Consider the following 10,918-nt stretch of genomic DNA (forward strand, 5'->3'; position numbering starts at 1 on the left):
TGCAGAATGAATGACTTCACCAATTGAACTCCTCACTGCTATTATTTTGAACAACCCCCTTTCAATTAATGCTTCGATTACTCAGAATGAGTGGCATGCATGTCCTAATTGTTGGGTTTGTTTTGTTTTCATTACTCTACTACACTTTCAAGTAAATTTTTTGCTATGTAGAAACAGCATTTCTACTAAAAACAGTGATTTATCAGGTGAATGGTGTTGTACTGCTATTTTTTTAACACCACTGTAAGAGAGAAGATTGTATAAAGAGAAGTGAAAATGAGAAGAAGGAACAGAGAAAGTGTAGGGATAAACTTAACCAAGTTGTGTGTTAAGTAAAAGTTACAGGTTAAACCTCATCTGGACTCCTGCCCTGCCAGAAGGAGAACAACTAAGAACCAGGAAAAAGAACCAACAGCAGAGGAAGGAGATACAGGAGAAGCCATGGTGTCAGCACCCCCAGCATTCTATCCTGAGGTGCCACAGAAGAAATTACTGCCCAAACTTTACCTCCCCTTTACCACTCAGAGATCAAAGGGGCTGTTATCATCACAAGCAACACAATCTGGCCTGCAATACTGCAAGCAGATGATGGACTCACCAGTGGGGGCAGACAAAACGGTGCATGTGATTCTTCAATTGCTGGAGATGGTGTTTTCTGGTCCAGCGAATGTGATTTTGATCAACAGACTATTGACTATTGCTGATATCAAGGATAACCAGCCTGAGGAAAGGTATCCCCAGAATAATCAAGAAGATGAGTGACGTACACTGGAGTACGACGATGATGGAGCATACAGAGATGTGGTCAGAGGACTACTGGAAAAAATAAGAACTGTGTTTCCAGTAAAGATAGCAGCTTGCACACAGGAGGACAAAGAGACTGTGCAGAATTATCCTGAACGACTGGAAAAGGTCCATAGTACTGATAGTGGACTGCAGGCATTTAATGTTAAGATACAAGCTGAGAAATAACTTCCTGAATAAACTGAACCAAGCAACAGGGGCAGAAGAAGAGGCCGTGGTCAAGGAAAATCATCATTCGCAAGTGATGTGTGTTACACCTGTGGAAGAACAGGTCACATTGCAAAACAATACAGGATGGACTTACAAAAGTTTATTGACAACAAGGCCTGTTTTCAAATGTGGATAAACTGGACATTTTGCCAAAGACTGTGCACAAACTATATCTGGTTACAACAACTGAGGGCTGGAATACAGAGAGAGAGGCAACCTGACCAACAACAGATGAGTAGCCATACACCCACCCAATTTTTTTTATTGTGAGTATACAAATATGATACATACACCTAGGTATCTACTGTATAGCTAAAAGTGCAGTATAAGGATTTCAGATTTTTAGTGGACTTAGGAGCTACCCACTAAGGTATTCAGAAAACATAGCTTGATGTTTGACTATTGGTGGTACAAGACATACTTCTACTGAATGTTTTTCTATTCATATGTGTGTATAATAATAGAGAGTCTAAGCATCAGTTCCTAATTTCCTCAATTTGCCCTATAAATCTTACGAGGTGTGATCTTATGTATGACCCTGGAATTAAATTGGAAGCAATGCCTGGAGGTATCACTATTTCTGTAAGAGACAATTACTCTGATCCCTCATAGAGCTGTGTAAAAAAAAATGGCCAAAATTGTCCACTCTATTGTTATGAATAAAAGTTGGTAGCTGATGTTTTGACATAAACATATAATCACTTAGTTGTTTTGGCTAGGGAAAGATTTTAGCTGGTCTGATTAGACTTAAACAAGTTGCATTGTACTGCTTATTTACATCGAGGACTAGATAAAGTTTTTTGAGCACTCCTGGTCTATTGACCAGTATACATCAAATTTTTTGATGCTGGATTTTTTTGTTTACTATTTGGAATTCAGTACTGCCTCTTCAGTAAAAAAAAATAATAATTGAAGCGATACGTGGAAAATTGTTTTTGACGGTTTTTGTTGGGCCAGTTGTTGTGGGTTTGGTTTGAGTTAATGACCACATAATTCCACTAGCTACATTCTTTGGCTACACCAAAGATAGATGATTATTTGGATTTTAACTGTGGCTGATGGACATCTTTGGGAACCTACTAATAAGTAAGTAAGTAAGTAATTTATTTATAAAGCACATTTACAACCAAAGTGCTGTACATGTTGAAACATAAAACACACATATAAAAAGCAACACAAAGTATAAAACAGTAGAACAACAGAAACGCAGACCATGACACTCATCCAGGAAACGCTAGTTGGTAGAAGTGCGTTTTAGTCTAGAGTTAAAAACAGAAATGGAGGAAGCGTAACAATCGGCATAACAATGAAATTGAATACCATACTTCCTGATGATTTTCCCCGAAGGAAGCATATATAAAGCAAACAGTACCGGCCCCAGGATAGATCCTTGAGGAACCCCACAGCCAATGGTAGAAACAGAAGAAAAGAAATTACCGACATGTACTGAGAAGGTCCTATTGCAAAGATAAGACTTAAACCAACTCAGCGCTGCCCCCCTAAGGCCAACCACATGCTCAAGACGTTGAATGAGCAAATTGTGGTCAACAGTATCAAAAGCGGCGGTAAGGTCTAATAAGACTAAAATAGCACACTTTCCTGCATCTGCAGCAAGCAGCAGGTCGTTAGTCACCTTTAGGAGGGCTGATTCTGTACTATGAAAAGGTTTAAAACCAGACTGAAAAATTTCAAAGATGTCATTTTTTGTCAAATGAGCCCACAGCTGTGAAAGCACCACTTTCTCCAATACTTTAGAAAGGAAGGGTAGTTTTGATATTGGTCGATAATTATTAAGTATAGAGATATTAAGATTATGTTTTTTAAGTAAGGGCTGCACAGCAGCATGCTTAAAACACACAGGAACAGTATCAGAAGATAGACAGGCATTTATTATAGTCAACAGAGTAGGACCAATTGTATCAAATGTTTCCATAAGGAGGGAAGTGGGGATAATTTCACCAGGAGAGGTTGTGGGTTTCATGCAAAAAAACACATCTTTCAATGCAGAAAGAGAGATGGGCTCAAAAAGATAGAAGCTATCCACACCCCAAATTTGGATGGAGGTCATTATTAGAGGGTGTTATATTTAATTTGATTGTCTCAATTGTCCCCATGAAAAACTGCAAAAAATCCTCACAAATTTTAGAGGACTCGACAGGGTAACAAATTGGTGGATTTAGAACAGAGTTAATAGTAGTGAATAAAACTCTGGGTTTGTTACTGTGCCTAGATATAATATTTGAAAAATAGCTTTCTCTAGCCAGCCTAGTAGCTTCTTGAAAAGCAAACAGGCAGCTCTTTAAAATCTCAAAAGATACCTGAAGCTTGTCTTTCTTCCATTTCCGCTCTGCTTTCCGACACTCTTTTCTAAGGATGCGGATATTATCATTTACCCATGGCTGATTGGGTTTACCCTTAGCCCGCCTGGTTGTGAAGGGAGCCACAGAGTCAAGGATTGATGAGCAGGTGGAGTTAAACATGGTGACCAATTCATCAGCAGTTGAATTAGATAAAGGAGGCACATTGCACTCTTGAGGGGACATCTTAAGAAAAGATTCTGAAAAAATGCTTGCTGTAGCAGAGTTTATAGGCCGATAACGACAGCTTGTAGCTCTGGTGCCGGTGGCTTGCATTGGCAATGTGATATTAAAAAATACTGATTTATGATCAGAAAACCCAACATCCTCGATTACAGTATTATTAATAGGAAAACCATAAGATAAAACAAGATCAAGAGTATGACCGAGACTATGAGTGGGACCACTAATTGACTGTACAAGGTTAAAAGATTCTATTAGGTGCATAAATTCACTGACCATAGGTTTGTTTGGGCAACAGACATGAATATTAAAATCCCCCAGAATTAAAAATCTGTCTGCAGTAGGTATAATCCAAGCCAAGAAGTTCCAAGAAAATTCATTGATAAAATTACCAACCACTTTAGGTGGTCTATATATAAGAGCACAAATCAGAGGATTACTACAATCCAGTTGTATAAGCTGCACTTCAAAACTAGTAAAATGTTCGACTGAAAGAGCTTCACATTTAAATCGGTTATTAAAAACCACAGCCACACCCCCTCCTGTACCAGTGGCTCTTGGACAGCTTAAAAAGGAACAGTCCGGAGGGCACAGTTCCAGTAGAGGGCTAAATTCGTCAACACTGAGCCAACACCATGTTTCAGTTAAAAATATAAAATCTAACTGATGATTTAAGAAGAAATCTTTCAGGATAAAAGTTTTGTTCGTGAGCGATTTTAAGAATGAAATGATCTTACTGTGTGTTAAATACAAGTTGGTAGATCCCAAGATGCCCGCCCCCCCACAAAATATGTATAGCACTGTCACCAGGTGACATTCACCTTAAATTAATAAAAATACCATTAAATATGGATACAAGAGAAATATTATGTAAATTTGGAAAAAGGGGACTGCACCGGTGCAAATCAAACCAAAATTTGATTACAGATCATTCTCCATTCATTGCTAAATGCTAGCATTGTTCAAAAAAGTATGCTGCCCCAGGGGAACCTGATACTTATCCCTAAGTGCAATAAACAGGCAGTAAATTTTGTTGTTATCTCTGGAGCATCTGCGATCCCAAATCTGTGAACCATTCTCAGACGGGTGTCAAATGATAGCAAATGGTTTTTGTAGCTAAGGCCTTCTTTAACATTCCTGTGCACAAGGATAATGAATTTTGAGTTGCATTTAGTTTTAATGGGAAATTCAGACACCTTTAAAAACTCTTTTTGGATTTTTTCTCAGAGTAAAATTATATTGTCTTTTCTGTGTATGTGCTCTTTTTGGTGCCATACTTTTATTTTTATGTTCTTGAGGCTCTGTTATGTGACATTACTCACAGGCAGAACCTAAAGGCCCATAGTCATATTCGAAGGACACCTGAAGCTAAAACGTCCTTTGTTGAGATTTACAAAATACATCTGCCTTGGATTTTTTATTCAAATGGTTATACCTTTATTCAAATGGTTGTTCAAGAAAGGTGGACCATGGTATTTGTCCTTGTACAATTTCATGGTGATCATTTAATAGCTTGATTTTTGTGTAAGCTTTATCCTTTTTTTGCAGGATTTTCTTTTGTCTTTGTCTGCTACAGAAAAGGCTGTAGTTTTACCGTGATCTTGAGGGTTACGCTTGTCTAACCCTGTGCCAAATAATGTTTTTGTTTTATAACTGAAAGGAAAACTTCTCACTTATCAGCTTAACAGTGATGGAATAAATAATACAGTGTACTCCTTAAGATAAATATTATTATCAAATGCGGTAATGTGCTTAATCCCACCACTCTTTTCACTAATTGCAGGAAATGGAGAACCTTATGACTGTATTATTCTAATCTTATTGTTTTTCTAGGCCTGATTAAAATACTGATTTGGAGCTGTTTGTGAATAGATTTGCTTCCATGGATGCTGCAACAGACAGGAAACAAGTGGGCTTAGCTGAAATTTTAACACGTGATACTTTTGTATCATTGTCCCTCCTATTCAATTTATTGGCTCAAGCTGCTGAACTACATGCTTTAATGACAGCTTGTAGACTAGCGAAAGCAAAACTGCTTACATGTTTTTGACTAGTTTTGAAAATTGCCCACCATTACCTTGTTGCACAACTTGTGGATGCAGTTCTATGGCCCAAACAAATGACTGTTTGAAAACGTTAATGTCTTGTTCCAATTTCACAGGACAACGCCAGAGTTGACAGTGCTGACATAGCAGCTGCACACCGTCCACTGCTTACTAACGATACTATTTGTTTACAGATCCAGATCACACCAGATTTTGATTTAACTAACGTAAAATTTTGTGCTTTCCAACAGGAGAAATACATACAGAGGGCAAACATGCTTTCCTAAATTCTTTTACTATACTATACCAAATTGACCCATGTGTGTAGGACCATGTGTAAAAAAGGGGGGAAACACTAATTAAACAATCTATGCAAAAAAAAAAAATTTGCCAAATGCAACAAAGGTGCCTAGGGCAGGACATCCTGTCTCTGAACAATTGGACACAGGCAAAAAAAAAAAAGGAAAATTTAATGCTTGGTTACTGTCACTTTGTCTTCTATTCTGAATTTTGTTCACAGGAAGGTGAAGGATGCTTTACCCAAACTAGCTGAGGGACCTCTACATAGCCTGAAACCGACGACCGGGTAGTGGTGAATTGTGAATTATCTCAAATGAACCGGGTGGAACATGGAAAGATGGAGAGGACTATTTCAAGTGTTGCTAACTGCTCAGACTGCGGTTCGAGTAGCTGAGAGAGATTCTTGGATTCACTGTTCACACTGCAGGAAGGTTCACACACCTGAACTGAAGTGGCTGAGGATGATATGTTGGTGTAAATCTGTCTATGGGTGGTCCTAGATAACATCATTCATGCAATGGAGAAAACGAAGACTGAGCAACATATTATTTTCCCGAGCAAATTTAGTAACATAAAAAAAAAAAAGAGGACGGAATTGTGGTGGAACTTTATGTAAATAATAATTTGTGTATATATATATGTTTGTCTTAACTTGTGTTATTTTAGATTGTTGTAATTTTTGTGATGTGTATGAGGTCATTTAGGAACTAACAAATGGTTTACAACTGAAGTTTACGACTGGAAGATAACACCAGGAACAGGATTCACTCATGGGGGGTCTGGAATTTACAACTGGGCTCGTCTCTAAAGTTTACATCTGTTTTACCATGGGGGTCTCTTGATTCTTTTGAACAATGCATGGGGAATTGGCCAATGGGATACGAACTGTATGGATTTTCATGTTGAAAGGTGTTTCCTGATTTTTTTTAGCACAGTTTTAAATGCAAAAAAATTAAATATTTTTCTACTGTGACCACAGTAAAACAGTGCAAGAAAAACAAGCTTTCCATTCATCAAAGACCTCAGAATCACAAACAATGCATTTTAACGGTCATACTGTTGTGATAAATATAGCCACATGGGTGCAGGACTTCAGAAAATTGTTGTCCCTTAACACAGTCAAAGTAACTAATCTCAAATGGAGACTTTTGTTATTGCCATAAATCTTAAAACTTTATTCATAAGTAAATGGGGCCCTTTTTATAAATTTGCTTACTTGCTTTATGGTTATCCCAAATAATTAAATATTATACATGAGACTCATCAGTTGTTTCCACAACAAACTTTATTAAAAGAATAGTGGATTTAAAATCAATGTTGTAGCTTTCTGTTAATATTACTTTGCTCAAATATACATTTGACTTTTTTGCAAAATAAACAAATAAATAAAAGTCTAAGCAGAGAAACAATCAGTGGGACCCACAGTGGCACAAAAATGACAGAAACGTTGAATTAAATAAAATTACAATATCTTATTTTCCCATTAGCCAGGTTATATGAATTTGCATTGAAAAAAAACCTGAAGTGCAATTAAAGATGAATTACAAGCGTCTTTCTTCTAAAAAAAAAAAAAAAAAAACATAAATAAATAGCATAATAAATAATATCCAGTAAGAATTCATTAATTTACAAGAATAAAATTACATTACATTAAAACACTACCAGATTTTTTTTTTTTTACAAAACATGTAAACAGTATATTGCAATGAGGTCTTCCTGGTTATAGATTGCGTATCGAAGGGCTGAAATGACAAAATTACAAGCATACACACTGGTAATCATTCTCCAAGAAATCTATACTTTAACTACCAACAACCTATATGTTTTAAAAGGTAAAAAAAATAATAATAATGCATTTTATATTTTAAATCCAACTTCAAATCATCTGCCAGGGCTAGTCTCTAAAGAACCAGAATAAACTGACATAAGTAGGGGTTAATCCTTAAGGGGTTGGTGTTTATAGCAAAACAATCAACCAAGTGTAAATAGAAAACTGAATTAACCTTTTGTTGTGGTCTGAAAAACACAACTTAATGAATGTTATTCCTTTAAAAAAATAGTTTAAAAGTTTATATATAAAATCACACATACAACCAGACCACAGCCTTAGACACAAGTAAAATTATAAAACAGTTTTAAGAATTTAATAATGTTGCAGATCACACACTGGATACATTTTCTCACAGCTGAGTAAGTAGGATTTAGGGCAATTATTCCATTTCTTTTAAGACTATTATAAGCCTCAGGCTTAAGTTCTTACAAAATAAACACTTAGCATGCAAAATAATAGCAATATTATTCAGTTAAGCAAATTAGTTATCAAGGAAATTAACACCAGAAACCAATGCTACAAATACATATTTTACCCAAAAGCAATTTTCTTAAAAATTTGCATGAAATTTATAAGCAAATGAGCAAATGTAAAGCTATTTACAGTCAAAAGAGTTTAGAGCTTTATTCAATATATCCCTAAATTGCCTTTACTGGATTCGATGTGCCTGACCTTGCTATTAGCATCAGAAAATTTAAGATGTATTGTTTGAACTTCTTTTATCAACAACATCTATAATGTATTAATATGAAAATTATTATGAAAACAAAACAATCTAAATATTCTGCATCATACCCTTTGATCATGTACCTAAAAATGCATCCCTCACCTTTAAGAATTTAGATTTATTTCCACTTATTGTGACCTATAATTGTGCATTAATCCGATTCAAAATGACACACATGTGTAAAGTACCAACTGCTATGAAAACAAGCATCACATGAGTCCAGTTAGAATAAGAGGAGCAGCAGTATGTTGCCCTAGTTTTCAGTTGGTGATGTTTATGCTTTAAAATTACAGCATGCAAATGTGCAGAACGTACTGACACGTAAAACAACCAAGCCCAACTACATTTCAGCAAAAACCTACATCAAGTCTGCCAAAGGCATGTGGGAAAATGTGTTACAGTCTAATAAGACCAAGGTTGAACATTTTGGACATAATTCCAAAATCAACAAAAAAAAATGGCTTTATTGGAGGAAGATCAAAGTTTTGAAATGGCCAAAGCCCAGACCTGAATCCAATTGAAAATCTGAAAGGGTGACTTAAAAAGTGCTGTGTACATGAGGTGCCCTTGCAATCAGAGAGATTTGGAGCGCTTTTTAAGGAAAAGTGGGCAAAGATTACCCAGTCAAGATGTATCATGCTGATAAAATTCCTAGTCAAAAAGACAATGTTGTCATAAAATCAAAAGGTGCTAGTTTAATGATGTGCATATTTACCAAATAATTGTATGATTTTTTTTTACCCCCTCCCCCATTTCAATTAAACTGTGTGGATTATAGGTCACATTAAAAGTGGAAAGAGTTTTGAAATAATTAATCTTGGTTTCATTCTTAATTTTTTTTTAACATGGGTGTGTAGTCTTTATATCCACAGTATGTATGTACAGTATATATGTATATTTTTATAAAGTGTGTATTTTCAGATTTTCTTGCTTTTGGTAAAACTGAAAAATTTAATAAGGAATCCTGTCAAAAAGACAAAATGTGGTACAATACCAAAAGTTGTCATCTTAATTTCAAACATATTTATATGTTTACTTACATAAGACATTTACAATAATGCTAAGAACCTAAATTAAACAACCACTACAAGCATCTGCAAGATACCCCACCATCATCATGTGCCACTTTGAATATTCAGTGATCAGTGTGAATATTTATTGGCACAGTGATGTCAATAAGCTTTAAAAATCATTACATGCTACATGGCCTTTGGAATCAATGACAAAAAAGACCTACAGATAAAGTTTAGAAAGACAGCAAAGAGGTGATAAGAGTTCCACTTGCATGTGGAGGTTGTCAAGATTTACAAGGATTTTTGAGGTATTTTATGTTGTTAGAATATTTAGACCTAAGATAATTACACTAAAACATAACACACAGACATGGAAACAAAATACTATACGTTTTTATCAGACCAAAATTTAAACTACTTTGGAATTAAGACATTTTTGCTCCCCAGCAGCTTGTACTTTATTTTACAATCTTTGCTGTATATAAAGCACTGAAAGAAGTGTATTTGGTGGTTTTGTTTGTAATCCACTAAAGTCTTATTAAATTATGCTGTACTTAATTATGTCTATATGGGAGCATCAGGTGTCTTTGGTGAATAATATTTAAAATAGTACAAAAATGGTACATGTATTTTTAAGCAGCTAGCTAATACATCTAGATAACCATAAAACTTTAAATATGGCATCTGTGAACTTAATATGAACTCAAACATTACAGTAAAATCTTATCATTATATTAGAAACACAGTTAGTCTAAATATACCACAGTTTTTCCATTACTAAATAATCCCATTACTGATTTTTTGTTACAAAGAAATTGACCTTACCTTAAACATGACCTTACCTCTGAGTTTTGCTACTCATCATACAGCATTAAATCCCTCACAGAAACACTTTGAACAATGTGCCGTTTTAAAATGCTACAGTGTCAAGTAGGTAAGCCATGTAAACTAGTTTTGTAAGCAACTTTGGTTCAATGAACCCTGTGTAACATAGAGCAAGAGAAAGCATGCCAAGATTTTCAACTAGGTTGTCAGTAATTCGACTTTTACCTAAAGACTTCAAGTCAGTAAGTTCTGAATAGCAAGAATATATATATATATATATATATATATATATATATATATATATATATATATATATATATATATATATATATATATATATATATATATATCTGCTTTAAATGTGAAGCCCAAGATCTAAATACACCATGTCCAGACAAGCTGTAAGAAATATAATACCTAGAATTAATATATATATATAATTAATCTATAATTTTATAATTCATATATATATAATATAATATATAATTCATATGAAACAAGGGGGAAATTTAACTAAACTGCTGGACCAAGAACTTCATGGCTGCTGCTCGGTTCATAGGACAATATAACCTGCAAGACTTTGCAAGACTGTGTGTCTTGTGTTGTTGATACCTGGTTACCAA

At 35.0% G+C, this 10,918-nt stretch overlaps 1 long non-coding RNA gene across 1 annotated transcript; it reads right to left on the reverse strand.

Annotated features, from left to right (window-relative positions):
- Window positions 1–7,166: 7,166 nt before the first annotated feature.
- LOC134304253 (uncharacterized) lies at window positions 7,167–10,395 on the reverse strand. Its single transcript, XR_010007792.1, has 2 exons — window positions 10,313–10,395; window positions 7,167–7,641 (listed from the first exon to the last, which is right to left on the reverse strand). It is a non-coding gene; the product is annotated as an uncharacterized LOC134304253 (long non-coding RNA).
- Between the last annotated feature and the right edge of the window lie 523 nt (window positions 10,396–10,918).

The sequence above is a fragment of the Trichomycterus rosablanca genome, chromosome 27, assembly GCF_030014385.1.
Source record: "Trichomycterus rosablanca isolate fTriRos1 chromosome 27, fTriRos1.hap1, whole genome shotgun sequence".
NCBI classification, from domain to species: Eukaryota; Metazoa; Chordata; class Actinopteri; order Siluriformes; family Trichomycteridae; genus Trichomycterus; species Trichomycterus rosablanca.